This window comes from Oncorhynchus masou, chromosome 1 (genome assembly GCF_036934945.1).
Source record: "Oncorhynchus masou masou isolate Uvic2021 chromosome 1, UVic_Omas_1.1, whole genome shotgun sequence".
In the NCBI taxonomy this organism is placed as follows: domain Eukaryota; kingdom Metazoa; phylum Chordata; class Actinopteri; order Salmoniformes; family Salmonidae; genus Oncorhynchus; species Oncorhynchus masou.
Window position 1 is genome coordinate 45,058,657 of NC_088212.1, and position 17,708 is coordinate 45,076,364.

Below are 17,708 nucleotides of genomic sequence, written 5' to 3' on the forward strand. Positions count from 1 at the left end.
ACTCTACATGAGTGAGTGAGCAAGATGTTAGTAACATTTCTGATCTAAGAGTTTTCATCATTCACACATGCATCAAGCGCAATAAATATATTTGCAACACACACGGTAAAACTCTGTCCCTCAAGTGGTGTGTAGACTTAATGTATATTTGTTCAAGATAAACATGATTTATTCCACCCATGACTTGATTATAATAGATTTTTGCTAACAAAAATCAAATGTTATTAAAAAAAAACTAATAGTGCTTTTATTGATAAATGCGATCTAGCAGAGGTAAATGGCAAATATTAACCATGTATGCTGTCTATATTGCTTGTAATTGATATAAGTCAACATCTACGTATTAAGTACTTTTAAGTAAATTGTTGTCTGTATTGTTTTAAAAACCCAATAATGTTGTGGGTCCATTAGACCTGCGAACATTGGGTAAATAACAAAAACATGAACACCACACAAGGGTTAACAACCTGTTGGTAGATGAGCATGCATGCATGATGAAGTTATTAATTATTCTTTGGATGGTGTATCAATACACCCATTCACTACAAAGATACAGGTGTCCTTTCTAACTCAGTTGCCAGAGAGGAAGGATGGTGACTTTACAACACATTACTGAGTACCACTCTCCATATTTTCAAGCATTGTGGTGGCTGCATCATGTTATGGGTATGCTTCTAATCGTTAAGGACATTGGAGTTTTTCAGGAAAAAACGGAATGGAGCTAAGTACAGGCAAAATCCTAGAGGAAAACCTGGTTCAACCATATCAACACTGGAGTTGCTTACCAAGAAGACAGTGAGTGTTCCGTGAGTGGCCGTGTTACAGTTTTGACTTACAGTAATGTACTTGACCTGAAGACCTGAAAATGGTTGTCCAATTTAACAGAACTTGAAGAATTTTGAGGTGATTCTACAAAGTAATGACTCAGGGGTGTGGATATTTACATATTTCTGTATTTCATATTCAATAAAAAAAACATAATAATCTAAAAACATATTTTCACTTTGTCATGTGAAATTGTATGTAGATAGGTGAGAGAAAAAAATCTATTTAATACATTTTGAATTCAGGCTGTAACACAACAAAATGTGGAATAATTCAAAGGGTATTAATCCATTCTCAATACACTGTAGCTGTCCAGCAGTATTTGTGTCTGTCCAGGGTTTTCCATCAAAATGTAATATTACTTCTGTGGAAACTTTACATGGGTTTCATTTACCTTGTAATAACTTCATCGTAAACCGAAATCTGACATCACACAGCCAGTTTAAGTAATTTGCCTCAGTCAGTCTGTATAATCATACAGGTATGGAGAAAAGTTAGTATGATATATAATAATACATGTATGAAAAACGCTGATGAAAGAAAGCACACAGGTGTGGTAAGATCCACAGTTAAGATAGATGGGTTCTTGGTTTGCTAATAGCACAGATGTGTGTTGTAATTCATCCAGGGATATTTGCGAGGTATATGGAGTGTCTGTCAGTAAAAAAAAAGATTCCGAATCCAATATTGCTTTTCAAACTCAATCTCATTTATCACTGTGAAGTGATGCGGTTAGCCGGTGTGGGGAAATACGTGCTCTCAAATCTTAATCAAGAAAGAGTAATACACCTGGGAAGAGTTCATCACTGTACAACCACATGAAACGATTGAAAAAATAAACAGCTAACAACATAAAGCTGCATTTTTACAGTCTTGCTAATTGCCAATGTTCTGTAACATATTGGTGTTGTTTTTATCTAACATCACAATGGAACTCTACAGAGTGATACTAGACCCATTACATCTATTGTAGGTTAGTGTAGTGCAGGGATCATCAACTAGATAAGCCGCGGCCAATTTTCTTCTTGAGCGTATGGTCTGGGGGCCAGAACATAATTACAAATAATTTGTGGACTGCAAATTGACCACAAGAAGCCCAAACAGATATAAAATTGGACTCAAATATAATAATTTCAAACCCTGTCAGCATTATTATGCATGGAAATACTTACAAAATTAAAATCACTTGGAGCTGATTTCAATTGTGTTTTTACAGTCTTTTATGTCCAACAATAAAACTTGTGGAGCCAAAAAAACACAGTTGGGGAACCATGGTGTAGAGGATGTTGTACTGAACACTTGAATTAGGTTATATATTTTGTAGTGAGCATACCCCTTTCAATGTTATATATATATATATATATTGAAATTAGCTTTAAATTGAAAACTACTTGCTTTCTTTTTCATTTTTCTCTATTCAAAATGAGCTCAGTGGCTACTCTCAATACCCCCACATATACAGTGCCTTGCAAAAGTATTTCAATATTTCAAATATTTCAAACTTTTTTAACAAATCAAAAACTGAAAAATTGGGCGTGCAAAATTATTCAGCCCCCTTAAGTTAATACTTTGTAGCGCCACCTTTTGCTGCGATTACAGCTGTAAGTCGCTTGGGGTATGTCTCTATCAGTTTTGCACATCGAGAGACTGAAATTCTTTCCCATTCCTCCTTGCAAAACAGCTCGAGCTCAGTGAGGTTGGATGGAGAGCATTTGTGAACAGCAGTTTTCAGTTCTTTCCACAGATTCTCGATTGGATTCAGGTCTGGACTTTGACTTGGCCATTCTAACACCTGGATATGTTTATTTTTGAACCATTCCATTGTAGATTTTGCTTTATGTTTTGGATCATTGTCTTGTTGGAAGACAAATCTCCGTCCCAGTCTCAGGTCTTTTGCAGACTCCATCAGGTTTTCTTCCAGAATGGTCCTGTATTTGGCTCCATCCATCTTCCCATCAATTTTAACCATCTTCCCTGTCCCTGCTGAAGAAAAGCAGGCCCAAACCATGATGCTGCCACCACCATGTTTGACAGTGGGTATGGTGTGTTCAGGGTGATGAGCTGTGTTGCTTTTACGCCAAACGTTTTGCATTGTTGCCAAAAAGTTCAATTTTGGTTTCATCTGACCAGAGCATCTTCTTCCACATGTTTGGTGTGTCTCCCAGGTGACTTGTGGCAAACTTTAAACAACACTTTTTATGGATATCTTTAAGAAATGGCTTTCTCCTTGCCACTCTTCCATAAAGGCCAGATTTGTGCAATATACGACTGATTGTTGTCCTATGGACAGAGTCTCCCACCTCAGCTGTAGATCTCTGCAGTTCATCCAGTGTGATCATGGGCCTCTTGGCTGCATCTCTGATCAGTCTTCTCCTTGTATGAGCTGAAAGTTTAGAGGGATGGCCAGGTCTTGGTAGATTTGCAGTGGTTTGATGCTCATTCCATTTCAATATTATCGCTTGCACAGTGCTCCTTGGGATGTTTAAAGCTTGGGAAATCTTTTTGTATCCAAATCCGGATTTAAACTTCTTCACAACAGTGTCTCGGACCTGCCTGGTGTGTTCCTTGTTCTTCATGATGCTCTCTGCGCTTTTAACGGACCTCTGAGACTATCACAGTGCAGGTGCATTTATACGGAGACTTGATTACATACAGGTGGATTGTATTTTGTCATGTCTTGTTATGTCTGTTCCTGTCCTTTCTCTTCACTCTGTCTCTCTCTGCTGGTCTTTTTAGGTTACCTTCTCTGTCTCTCATTCTTCAGCTGTTCTACATCTCCCCTAACTAGCTCATTCACTCCTTCCCACCTGTTCTCTCTTCCCCCTCTGATTCGGTCTCTATTTCTCTCTCTGTTCCTGCTACTTTCAGTGTCTGATTCTTGTTTGTGTTTTTGATGCCAGAAGCAAGCTGTCGTCTCGTTTGCTTCCACCTTGTCCTATCCTGTCGGAGTCTGCCTGGCAGGTGCATCCTGCATTATACTACGTTCTTTTGTTCCATTGACTACGTTGGAAGAGGATTTATGCCATTCCTGTTTTTCATTAAAGAACTCTGTTTTCTGTTAAAACCGCTTTTGGGTCTTCACTCAAGTACATAACAGTATTTATCATCATTAGTCATTTAGGTCAACATTGGATCATTCAGAGATCCTCACTGAACTTCTGGAGAGAGTTTGCTGCACTGAAAGTAAAGGGCTGAATAATTTTGCACGCCCAATTGTTCAGTTTCTGATTTGTTAAAAAAGTTTGAAATATCCAATAAATGTCATTCCACTTCATGATTGTGTCCCACTTGTTGTTGATTCTTCACAAAAAAATACAGTTTTATATCTTTATGTTTGAAGCCTGAAATGTGGCAAAAGGTCGCAAAGTTCAAGGGGGCCGAATACCCAGGCGGGCTCCGGCACTCTCTCTGGGTCGACCGCCCACCTGTCTATCTCATCCCACGTCGTATACTCCATGCTTCTGCTGTCTATAACGACCTCCTATCGCTGCTCCTGCTGTCGCTTCCTGCTAACACGCTGCTCAGTCCGTGTGTAATGGGTGATTCTGTAACGGCGTTCTTCGTTTGTCGCAAGAAAGTCGGACCAAAATGCAGCGTGTTGGTTACTCATGTTTTTTAATGAAAACAAATGACGATTACAAGAAAATACTGAGACAAATACAAAACAACAAAACGGAACGTGAAACCTATTACAGCCTTTCTGGTGAACACTACAGAGAGACAGGAACAATCACCCACGAAATACAAAGTGAAACCCAGGCTACCTAAATACGGTTCCCAATCAGAGACAACGAGAATCACCTGCCAAACCTATGCAACACCCCTACTCAGCCGCAATCCCAATAACTAAAAAACCCCACTACGAAATACAACAACATAAACCCATGTCACACCCTGGCCTGACCAACTAATTAACGAAAACACAAAATACTAAGACCAAGGCGTGACATAAACGTTACATTTGCCGAAAATGAACACGGTTGATAGTGAGAGGATGTTTCTTTTTTTGCAGAGTTTATAAAGTGTGCCTCAACCAAAGAGGCAACTTCTCCATTGATTCAGAAACAATTATTCCGTGTCAAATGGAATATAAAGTGTAAATAGGATCATTTTAGTCATAATATAAATCTCATCCAAAATAATATATAATTAGGAAAAAAATTGTAATGGAATGAAGGGTACCGTAACAGTTTTGCTTAGATTATATCAATCCTGCCCAAATGCCCACAGCTGGCAGCACCCTAGTAATACTTATTTTCCACCATAATTTGCAAATAAATGAATAAAAAATCCTACAATGTGATTTAATGGATTTTTAAAATCATTTTGTCTCTCATAGTTGAAGTGTACCTATGATGAAAATTACAGGCCTCTCTCATCTTTTTAAGTGGGAGAACTTGCACAATTGGTGGCTGACTAAATACTTTTTTGCCCCACTGTATAGTCTCATTCAAGGCATGCCTCAAAATAAGTTAATGAGTCAGAAACAACAATACCATGCACCCACTAGTGGTCAAAAAGTTTTTGGTGCTCAAAAGATACTGTATGGTACTGTTAAAATACAGCAATTCTTTGCCCTGCCCAGACAATGTTTCCACAATGCACCTTAACATTTCAGCACCCTCATTTTCTAATTCTTGTCTAACCAATACCCAAACAGAGATGAAGTGAAAATAAAAATCTAATTTATTTATCAAGACCAGTGTCACGTCTTCCACCGAAATCGGTCACTCTCCTTGTTCGTGCGGCGTTCGGCGGTCGACGTCGCCGGTCGACGTCGCCGGTTTTCTAGCCATCGCCGATCCACCTTTCATTTTCCATTTGTTTTGTTTTGTCTTCCCACACACCTGGCTTCAATTCCATCAATTACATGTTGTCTATTTTACCCTCTGTTCCCCCCATGTCCTTGTCTGGTATTGTTTGTTGTAAGTGCTTGTGCATGTTATGTCTGGTGTGCTTCGGGTTATGTACCCATTTAGTGATTGTTCTGTTTTCCGGTGGTTTATATTATTAAACTGCGCCATTGGAAACAAGGTTTTTGCTCTCCTGCATCTGACTTCTGTCGCCAGTACGCACTCCTTACAACCTGTAAATTATCTCCCAAAGGAGATGTGGGTGTGGAGTCAGGCGCAGGAGAAAGCAGATTTCGATAAAAGGGTGTTTAATAAACAAGTCCAAAGAACAGGAAAAAACAGGACTACAACAGTAGCACCAAACCACCCAGACACCATCCGGGGAAAAAAACACCTGTTCAACAGAACCCAAAAAACAGAACCCAAAACTAAAATGACAGCAAACGAAACAATCCCGCACAAAACGCAGAGGAGATGTTCAGATTTAAATACCTCCCCTAATTACTCAAATAGAACACAAGTGAAACACAAGACAGACAAAACCAAATGAAAAGGAAAAAGGATCGGTGGCAGCTAGTAGACCGATGACGACAACCGCCAAGCGCCGCCCGAACAGGGAGAGGAGCCATCTTCGGTGGAAGTAGTGACACAACCAATCCCCATGCTTGCCCCAGAGCAGCGCTAACTGGTGTTAAAATAGTTGTAGGCTTTGATTCTAACTTTATAGGCTCTTTAATAAATAAGATAATAATAAATAATAATAAATACATTTTTAATAAATCCTCTTGGTGCTAGGGGGCAGTATTTTAATTTTTGAAAAATAAACGGGAAAAGATGCTAGAATATGCATACAATTGAAAGCTTTGGATAGAAAACACTCTAACGTTTCCAAAACTGTAAAGATATTGTCTGTGAGTATAACAGAACTGATGTTGCAGAAAAAAGCCTGAGAAAAATTCAATCCGGAAGTGCCCCAGGTTTTGAAAGAGCTGCGTTCCAATGACTCCCTATTCAGCTGTGAATGTACCATCAACGAGCTTACGCTTTCTACGTATTCCCCGAGGAATACGTAGAAAGCATAGTTTTACGCATTTCTGTTGAAGAATAGCCGTAGGCGGCCACATTGCGTAAGTGGTCACATGGTGGTTCCGAGAGAGATTATCACGTAAAATACAGAGGTAGCCATTACTCCAATCAGTCCTCCTGAAAAACGAATTGTCCCGACGGATATATTATCGAATAGATATTAGAAAAACACCTCGAGGATTGATTATAAACAACGTTTGACATGTTTCTGTCGATATTATGGAGCTAATGTCACGCCCTGGCCATAGTTTACTTTGTATGTTTCTATGTTTTGATTGGTCAGGGTGTGATCTGAGTGGGCATTCTATGTTGGATGTCTTGTTTGTCTATTTCTGTGTTTGGCCTGATATGGTTCTCAATCAGGGGAAGGTGTTAGTCATTGTCTCTGATTGGGAACCATATTTAGGTAGCCTGGGTTTCACTGTGTGTTTGTGGGTGATTGTTCCTGTCTCTGTGTTTTGCACCAGATAGGGCTGTTTTCGGTTTTCGTACGTTTGTTATTTTGTTAGTTTACCGTGTATAGTTTCCGTATTAAATAAAATGAATCACAACTACGCTGCATTTTGGTCCGCTCCTCCTTCCCACAACGAAAGCCGTGACAGAATCACCCACCACAACAGGACCAAGCGGCGTGGTAACAGGCAAAAGCAACAGCAGGAGCAACAAAAGAAGGAATGGACATGGGAGGACGAATTAGACGGAGAAGGACCCTGGGCTCAGCCTGGAGAATATCGCCGTCCCAAGGAAGAACTGGAGGCGGGGAAAGCGGAGAGGCGTCGTTATGAGGAGGCAGCACGGCGAAGCGGATGGAAGCCCGAGAGTCAGCCCCTAAAATTTCTTGGGGGGGGCTCAGGGGGAGTGTGGCAGAGTCAGGAGTCAGACCTGAGCCCACTCTCCCTGTTTATCGTGAGGAGCCAAGGAGGAGACCAGAACCAGAGCCGGTGTTGGAGGTGAGCGAAACAGAGACTGTGAAGGAGTTAATGGGGATATTGGAGGAGAGAGTAATGAGGGAGTTGCTTTGTTGGTGCTTTAAATATGGAATTCGCCCAACGGAGCATGTCGGGGATTTGATGGCACCTGGGTCAGCGCTCCATACTTGTCCTGAGGTGCGTGCTAGTCGGCTGGTGAAGTTGGTGCCAGCCTCACGCACCAGGCCTCCTGTGCACCTCCCTAGCCTTGCATGTCCTGTGCCAGCACTGCTCTCAAGATCTCCAGTACGCCTTCACGGTCTAGCCCATCCTGTGCCACCTCCACATACCAGCCCTCCGATGGCAGCTCCCCGCAACAGGCTTCCTGTGCGTGTCCTTGGCACAGTGCCAGCACCACGCATCAGGTCTACAGTGCACCTCGCCTCTCCAGCGCTGCCGGAGCCTTCCTCCTCTCCTGTGCTGCCGGAGTCTCCAGCCTGTTCAGCGCTGCCCGAGCTTTTCTCCTCTCCTGCGCTGCCGGAGACTCCCGCCTGTTTAGCGCTGCCAGAGCCTTCCACCTCTAGAGCGTTGCCGGAGTCTCCTGCCTGTTTAGCGCAGCCAGAGCTGTCAGTCTGCATGGAGCAGCCAGAGCTGCCAGTCTGCATGGAGCAGCCAGAGCTGTCAGTCTGCATGGAGCAGCCAGAGCTGTCAGTCTGCATGGAGCAGCCAGAGCTGTCAGTCTGCATGGAGCAGCCAGAGCTGTCAGTCTTCATGGAACAGCCAGAGCTGCCAGTCTGCAAGGAGCTGCCAGTCTGCAAGGAGCTGCCAGTGTGCAAGGAGCTGCCAGTCTGCAAGGAGCTGTCAGTCTGCAAGGAGCTGTCAGTCTGCAAGGAGCTGTCAGTCTGCAAGGAGCTGCCAGTCTGCAAGGAGCTGCCAGTCTGCAAGGAGCTGCCGGTCTGCAAGAAGCAGCCAGAGCTGCCAGTCAGCATGGAGCAGCCAGAGCCGTCAGTCTGCCAGGATCCGCCAGTCAGCCAGACTCTTCCAGATTCGCCAGTCAGCCAGACTCTTCCAGATCTGCCAGTCAGCCAGACTCTTCTAGATCCGCCAGTCAGCCAGACTCATCCAGATCCGCCAGTCAGCCAGACTCTTCCAGATCCGCCAGTCAACCAGACTCTTCCAGATCCGCCAGTCAACCAGACCCGCCAGTCAGCCAGACTCTTCCAGATCCGCCAGTCAGCCAGACTCTTCCAGATCCGCCAGTCAGCCAGACTCTTCCAGATCCGCCAGTCAGCCAGACTCTTCCAGATCCGCCAGTCAGCCAGACTCTTCCAGATCCGCCAGTCAGCCAGACTCTTCCAGATCCGCCAGTCAGCCAGACTCTTCCAGATCTGCCAGTCAGCCAGACTCTTCCAGATCTGCCAGTCAGCCCGACTCTTCCAGATCCGCCAGTCAGCCAGACTCTTCCAGATCTGCCAGTCAGCCAGACTCTTCCAGATCTGCCAGTCAGCCAGACTCTTCCAGATCCGCCAGTCAGCCAGACTCTTCCAGATCCGCCAGTCAGCCAGACTCTTCTAGATCCGCCAGTCAGCCAGACTCTTCCAGATCTGCCAGTCAGCCAGACTCTTCCAGATCCGCCAGTCAGCCAGGATCTGCCGGAACCATCAGTCTGCCAGGATCTGCCGGATCCAGCTACATGCCTGAGCTTCCTCTCAGTGCTGAGCTTCCTCTCAGTGCTGAGCTTCCCCTCAGTGCTGAGCTGCCCCTCAGTGCTGAGCTTCCCCTCAGTGCTGAGCTTCCTCAGTCTCGAGCTGCCCCTCAGTCCCGAGCTGCCCCTCAGTCACGAGCTGCCCCTCAGTCCCGAGCTGCCCCTCAGTCCCGAGCTGCCCCTCAGTCCCGAGCTGCCCCTCTGTCCAGTGGGGTTCTGGGTGAGGACTACTTGGCCATGGTTGGCGGCGAGGGTGGACTATCCTAGGACGCGAGGAGGGGGGACTAAGACATTTATAGAGTGGGGTCCACGTCCCACGCCGGAGCCGCCACCATGGACAGACGCCCACCCGGACCCTCCCTATTGTTTTGATGTGCGTCCAGGAGTCCGCACCTTAGGGGGGGTTCTGTCACGCCCTGGTCGAAATATATTATGTTTATCTTCATTTATTTGGTCAGGCCAGGGTGTGACATGGGTTTTTGTGGTGTGTTTTGTCTTGGGGGTGTATAGCATAGTCTATGGCTGCCTGAGGCGGTTCTCAATCAGAGTCAAGTGATTATCGTTGTCTCTGATTGGGAACCATATTTAGGCAGCCATATTCTTTGAGTATTTCATGGGTGATTGTTCCTGTCTCTGTGTTTGTTGTCACCAGATAGGCTGTATAGGTTTTCACGTTCCGTTTGTTTTGTATATTTAAGTTATTTCATGTCTAGTTCATTTTTCATTTTTAAAGAACATGAGTAACCACCACGCTGCATTTTGGTCCGCTTCTCCTTCAACAGACGAACGCCGTTACAACTTCCTCATTCTGTCCCGTTGTCGCATAGAGATGTATAGAGATCGCAACATTGTATCTGTCTCAATAGCGCTGCACGTGCGCTCACAGACAGATAAAACGTTGCGAGCTATATAAACTCAGCAAAAAAATGGGGGGTCAAAATCAAAAGTAACAGTCAGTATCTGGTGTGGCCCACAGCGGCATTAAGTAGTGCAGTGCATCTCCTCCTCATGGACTGTACCGGTTTCTCCAGTTCTTGCTGTGAGATGTTACCCCACTCTTCCACCAAGGCACCTGCAAGATCCCGGACATTTCTGGGGGGAATGGCCCTAGCCCTCACCCTCCAATCCAACAGGTTCCAGATGTGCTCAATGGGATTGAGTTCCGGGCCCTTCGCTGGCCATGGCAGAACACTGACATTCCTGTCTTGCAGGAAATCACACACAGAACAAGCAGTTTGGCTGGTGCCCTTGTCATGCTCGAGAGTCATGTCAGGATGAGCCTGCAGGAAGGGTACCACATGAGGGATGAGGATGTCTTCCCTGTAACGCACAGTGTTGAGATTGACTGCAAGCTCAGTCAGATTATGCTGTGACACACCGCCACAGACCATGACGGGCCCTACACCTCCAAATCGATCCCGCTCCAGAGTACAGGCCTCGGTGTAACACTCATTCCTTTGACGATAAACGCAAATCCGACCATCACCCTTGGTGAGACAAAACCGCGACTTGTCAGTGAAGACCACTTTTTGCCAGTCCTGTCTGGTCCAGCGACGGTGGGATTGTGCCCATAGGCGACATTGTTGCCTGCGTTATGATAGGCCTACAAGCCCTCAGTCCAGCCTCTCTCAGATTATTGTGAACAGTGGGCATATTTATTTGCTTTTTTTCAAAGTCAGTAGAAAGGCCTCTTTAGTGTCCTAGGTTTTCATAACTGTGACCTTAATTGCCTAACGTCTGTTAGTGTCTTAACGACCGTTCCACAGGTGCGTGTTCATTAATTGTTTATGGTTCATTGAAAAAGCATGGGAAACAGTATTTATACCTTTTACAATGAAGATCTGTGAAGTTATTTAGATTTTTTCGAATTATCTTTGAAAGACAGGGTCCTGAAAAAGTTATGTTTCTTTTTGTGCTGAGTTTACGTCTCTATGCAACAATGAGACAGAATGAGGAAGTGGATAGAATCTCGTGTCATATGATTATCAGTAAAGTGAATATGTGTAACATATTGATTACTATTTATAGCGTTGTAAGATTATAAAATGATCCACCACCCAGCATTGGAGTAGTTAGATCTATTTCCCTGCTTTTGAGAAGAGCTAGCTCGTAGTTCCTGCAGATTTCCTGCAATGGTGCTATGCTAACAATATGCTACCACAGATACATAAAAATGGTCTCCATGAGTTCATGTGACTTAGGATAAGTGGGAAAAATACTTAATTACCTATCCCTTTAAAGGGGAAGTGAGAACTATGGGAAAGGCTGGGTAACACTTAAGATGAAGTTGTTCTTAACTGTGTAGTAACCCTGTAATTACTCTATAGTTATCCTATTCGATAAAACTTCACCATTAAGTTCCCCTTATATTTATGTAATAACTGTAGTGACAAACAACACTAGTTACTGTTACACTAGACACTGCTATTCTAACACCAGTAACACAAAAAGGCTTTTCCTATTCTATGTGTAATACACTGATGGAATCCTAACTACAGAGCTGCAGAGTCAGAAGGAGGCATATATAGCACGAACACACAGTTTGTGTCCGTCATCATATTTACTGCAATGTTTGTCATATTCTTTTTTAACCTAACAGAATACTAGGTATTGTCCCCAGTCCTATCTGACTCCAGTACAATACTGTACGTTTACACACCTGAGCTCAACCAAAATCTACTCGACTCAATGAACACTTCTTATTCATTATTTTAATACATTGCAATTACCTGTTCGCTGTCAGAGTAAGGGCCCTCTCTACCTGATTCCTGTGTAAAGCAGGGCACAGGTGTAATCCTACTTGGTGCCACGGCATTGAGATGCACAGTGTAAACCAACCAATCACTCCTCTGTTTTGTTGTGACCTTGGGAAACTCACCCTATCGGATCATCATTCAGCCACAGCCATAACATTACCAGGGTTTATTTGCCTAGCATATATTTTTTGTTTTTTTGGTGTTTATTTAATAGTGTGCTCACGCAGGCAGCCTGGCGTATTATGAATCCTATAATTACAGAGGATTTGTGCACAATGAGCAGCAATCTAATAGTGGAAGCCACAATAAAGCACATAAGAGGCATCCGATTGTGGCTGTGTAGTATAGAGAAGGCATGGTTGTGGCTTTGTAGATAGCCCTGTGTTTAGAGAGGGCTTTACCCTCAGGCATGGCTGCAGACTCGACTCGTCATAGGAGTCTACAGCCATTACTTGGTTAAGAGAGAGCCCTGGTTGTGATTCTGTGCATACTGTAGCCCTGTGTATAGAGAGAGATTGGCGTCTTATTGTACTTAACTCATGGTAACGTAAGCTTTCATGATGATAGCATCTTTAGCCATGCCATCATGTTGTAGACTGAATTTGCCCAGGTTGAAGAATGAGTAATGTTAACAACGCCATTGACTGAGTGTTTAACCATTAAAATGTCATTCTTGCCCTCGAGGGCAATTACACAGAGAACATTAATCCACAATGTATGGATATAGCTTGCCTCCTCAAGACCCTTCTATAGTGAATGTGTGTGTGTCAAATCAAAATCAAATCTAATTTTATTCTCCACATGCTTTGTAAACAACAGGTGTAGACTAACAGTGAAAAGCTTACTTTTGGACCCTTCCCAATAATGCAGAGAGAGAAAATAGAGCAATAATAGAAAGGTAATGACATGTAATAATACAAGTAATAATAAATGCACAATGAGTAACGATAACTTGGCTATATGCAAGGGGTACCAGTATGGAGTTGATGTGCAGGGGTACGGGGTAATTGAGGTAGATATCTACATATAAGTAGGAATAAAGGGACTTGGCAACCGGATAGATAATAAACAGTAGCAGCAGTGTATGTGAATCAAATAAGTTTGTTCAAAAATGGTCAATGCAGATTGTCCAGGTTCACATATTGGTTAACTATTTAACTAAATATTTAGTCTTATGGCTTGGGGGTAGAAGCTGATCAGGGTCCTGTTGGTTCCAGATTTTGTGCATCGGTACTGCTTGCCGTGCGGTAACAGAGAGAACAGTCTATGACTTTTATAGAGGTCCTGGAAGGCAGGGAGCTCAGCCCCAGTGATTTACTGGGGTGTACGCACTACCCTCTGTAGCACCTTGCGGTTGGATGCCAAGCAGTTACCACACTAAGCGGTGATGCAGCCAGTCAAGATGCTCTCAATCATGCATCTGTAGAAATGTTTGAGGATCTGAGGGTAGTGTGGAGTGCAATAGAGATTGCATCATCTGTTAATCTATTAGGGCGGTATGTTGGGGAGGTATGCACATTGGAGTTGGTCTAGGGTGTCTGAGAAGATGGTGTTGATGTGAACCATGATCAGCCTTTCAAAGCATTTCATGGCTACAGATGTGAGTGCTACGAGGCAATAGTCATTTTGACAGGTGTTACCTTGGCGTAACCTGGTTCACTTTTGCTATGGAGAGCGTGATCACACAGTCGTCTAGAACAGCTGGTGCTCTCATGCATGGTTCAGTGTTGCTTGCCTCGAAGCGAGCATAGAAGGTATTTAGCTCAACAGAGGCTCATGTCAAATCAAATCAAATTTTATTTGTCACATACACATGGTTAGCAGATGTTAATGCGAGTGTAGCGAAATGCTTGTGCTTCTAGTTCCGACAATGCAGTAATAACCAACAAGTAATCTAACTAACAATTACAGAACTACTGTCTTATACACAGTGTAAGGGGATAAAGAATATGTACATAAGGATATATGAATGAGTGATGGTACAGAGCAGCAGAGGCAAGAAACAGTAGATGGTATCGAGTACAGTATATACATATGAGATGAGAATGTAAACAAAGTGGCATAGTTAAAGTGGCTAGTGATATATGTATTACATAAGGATGCAGTCGATGATATAGAGTACAGTATATACGTATGCATATGAGATGAATAATGTAGGGTAAGTAACATCATATAAGGTAGCATTGTTTAAAGTGGCTAGTGATATATTTACATCATTTTCCATCAATTCCCATTATTAAAGTGGCTGGAGTTGAGTCAGTGTCAGTGTGTTGGCAGCAGCCACTCAATGTTAGTGGTGGCTGTTTAACAGTCTGATGGCCTTGAGATAGAAGCTGTTTTTCAGTCTCTCGGTCCCAGCTTTGATGCACCTGTACTGACCTCGCCTTCTGGATGATAGCGGGGTGAACAGGCAGTGGCTCGGTGGTTGATGTCCTTGATGATCTTTATGGCCTTCCTGTAACATCGGGTGGTGTAGGTGTCCTGGACGGCAGGTAGTTTGCCCCCGGTGATGCGTTGTGCAGACCTCACTACCCTCTGGAGAGCCTTACGGTTGAGGGCGGAGCAGTTGCCGTACCAGGCGGTGATATAGCCCGCCAGGATGCTCTCGATTGTGCATCTGTAGAAGTTTGTGAGTGCTTTTGGTGACAAGCCGAATTTCTTCAGCCTCCTGAGGTTGAAGAGGCACTGCTGCGCCTTCTTCACGATGCTGTCTGTGTGAGTGGACCAATTCAGTTTGTCTGTGATGTGTATGCCGAGGAACTTAAAACTTGCTACTCTCTCCACTACTGTTCCATCGATGTGGATAGGGCGGTGTTCCCTCTGCTGTTTCCTGAAGTCCACAATCATCTCCTTAGTTTTGTTGACGTTGAGTGTGAGGTTATTTTCCTGACACCACACTCCGAGGGCCCTCACCTCCTCCATGTAGGCCGTCTCGTCATTGTTGGTAATCAAGCCTACCACTGTTGTGTCGTCCGCAAACTTGATGATTGAGTTGGAGGCGTGCGTGGCCACGCAGTCATGGGTGAACAGGGAGTACAGGAGAGGGCTCAGAACGCACCCTTGTGGGGCCCCAGTGTTGAGGATCAGCAGGGAGGAGATGTTGTTACCTACCCTCACCACCTGGGGGCGGCCCGTCAGGAAGTCCAGTACCCAGTTGCACAGGGCGGGGTCGAGACCCAGGGTCTCGAGCTTGATGACGAGCTTGGAGGGTACTCTGGTGTTGAACGCCGAGCTGTAGTCGATGAACAGCATACTCACATAGGTATTCCTCTTGTCCAGATGGGTTAGGGCAGTGTGCAGTGTGGTTGAGATTGCATCGTCTGTGGACCTATTTGGGCGGTAAGCAATTTGGAGTGGGTCTGGTGTGTCAGGTAGGGTGGAGGTGATATGGTCCTTGACTAGTCTCTATAAGCACTTCATGATGACGGAAGTGAGTGCTACGGGCGGTAGTCGTTTAGCTCAGTTACCTTAGCTTTCTTGGGAACAGGAACAATGGTGGCCCTCTTGAAGCATGTGGGAACAGCAGGCTGGTATAGGGATTGATTGAATATGTCCGTAAACACACCAGCCAGCTGGTCTGCGCATGCTCTGAGGGCGCGGCTGGGGATGCCGTCTGGGACTGCAGCCTTGCGAGGGTTAACATGTTTAAATGTTTTACTCACCTCGGCTGCAGTGAAGGAGAGACCGCATGTTTCCGTTGCAGGCCGTGTCAGTGGCACTGTATTGTCCTCAAAGCGGGCAAAAAAGTTATTTAGTCTGCCTGGGAGCAACACATCCTGGTCCGTGACTGGGCTGGATTTCTTCCTGTAGTCCGTGATTAACTGTAGACCCTGCCACATGCCTCTTGTGTCTGAGCCGTTGAATTGAGATTCTACTTTGTCTCTGTACTGACGCTTAGCTTGTTTGATAGCCTTACGGAGGGAATAGCTGCACTGTTTGTATTCAGTCATGTTACCAGACACCTTGCCCTCATTAAAAGCAGTGGTTCGCGCTTTCAGTTTCACGCGAATGCTGCCATCTATCCACGGTTTCTGGTTAGGGAATGTTTTAATCGTTGCTATGGGAATGACATCTTCAACGCACGTTCTAATGAACTCGCACACCGAATCAGCGTATTCGTCAATGTTGTTATCTGACGCAATACAAAACATGTCCCAGTCCACGTGATGGAAGCAGTCTTGGAGTGTGGAGTCAGCTTGGTCGGACCAGCGTTGGACAGACCTCAGCGTGGGAGCTTCTTGTTTTAGTTTTTGTCTGTAGGCAGGTATCAGCAAAATGGAGTCGTGGTCAGCTTTTCCGAAAGGGGGCGGGGCAGGGCCTTATATGTGTTGCGGAAGTTAGAGTAACAGTGATCCAAGGTTTTTCCACCCCTGGTTGCGCAATCGATATGCTGATAAAATTTAGGGAGTCTTGTTTTCAGATTAGCCTTGTTAAAATCCCCAGCAACAATGAATGCAGCCTCCGGATAAATGGTTTCCAGTTTGCAAAGAGTTAAATAAAGTTTGTTCAGAGCCATCGATGTGTCTGATTGGGGAGGGGGGATATATACGGCTGTGATTATAATCGAAGAGAACTCTCTTGGTAGATAATGCGGTCTACATTTGATTGTGAGAAATTCTAAATCAGGTGAACAGAAGGATTTGAGTTCCTGTATGTTTCTTTCATCGCACCATGCCTCGTTAGCCATAAGGCATACGCCCCCACCCCTCGTCTTACCAGAAAGGTGTTTGTTTCTGTCGGTGCGATGCGTGGAGAAACCCATTGGCTGCACCGCTTCGGATAGCGTGTTTCAGTGAAGCACAGAACGTTACAGTCTCTGATGTCCCTCTGGAATGCTACCCTTGCTCGGATTTCATCAACCTTGTTGTCAAGAGACTGGACATTGGCAAGAAGAATGCTAGGGAGTGGTGCACGGTGTGCCCGTCTCCGGAGTCTGACCAGAAGACCGCCTCGTTTCCCTCTTTTTCGGAGTCGTTTTTTTGGGTCGCTGCATGCGATCTATTCCGTTGTCCTGTTTGTAAGGCAGAACACAGGATCCGCGTCGCGAAAAACATATTCTTGGTCGTACTGATGGTGAGTTGACGCTGATCTTATATACAGTAGTTCTTCTCGACTGTATGTAATGAAACCTAAGATGACCTGGGGTACTAATGTAAGTAAATGTAAATAACACGTAAAAAAAAACAAAAAACTGCATTGTTTCCTAGGAACGCGAAGCGAGGCGGCCATCTCTGTCGGCGCCGGAAGTACAAAGTCACTGGGCAGCTCGTCGCTATTGTGTCTGCGCATGCGTGCGTTTGTCAAATGCCTTAATACAAAGCTCAAGTCTGACAACTGACAGGTCTTTTCCCTATCGTGCACATTATACAGTAATGTATCATACTATCTATGGGACTGTGGGTGTCTATAGCAATCTCACCCACAGTCAGACTACAGTAACAGGAGATGATTGTTGTTGTTGATTCTCATCACACATCTTGAATACCTTGAACAATGGCAAGAAGCTGTGTGTGGGAAATTGGATCTAACAGTATCTCTAACAGTGGCCCCTGTGTATCTCTAACAGTGGCCCCTG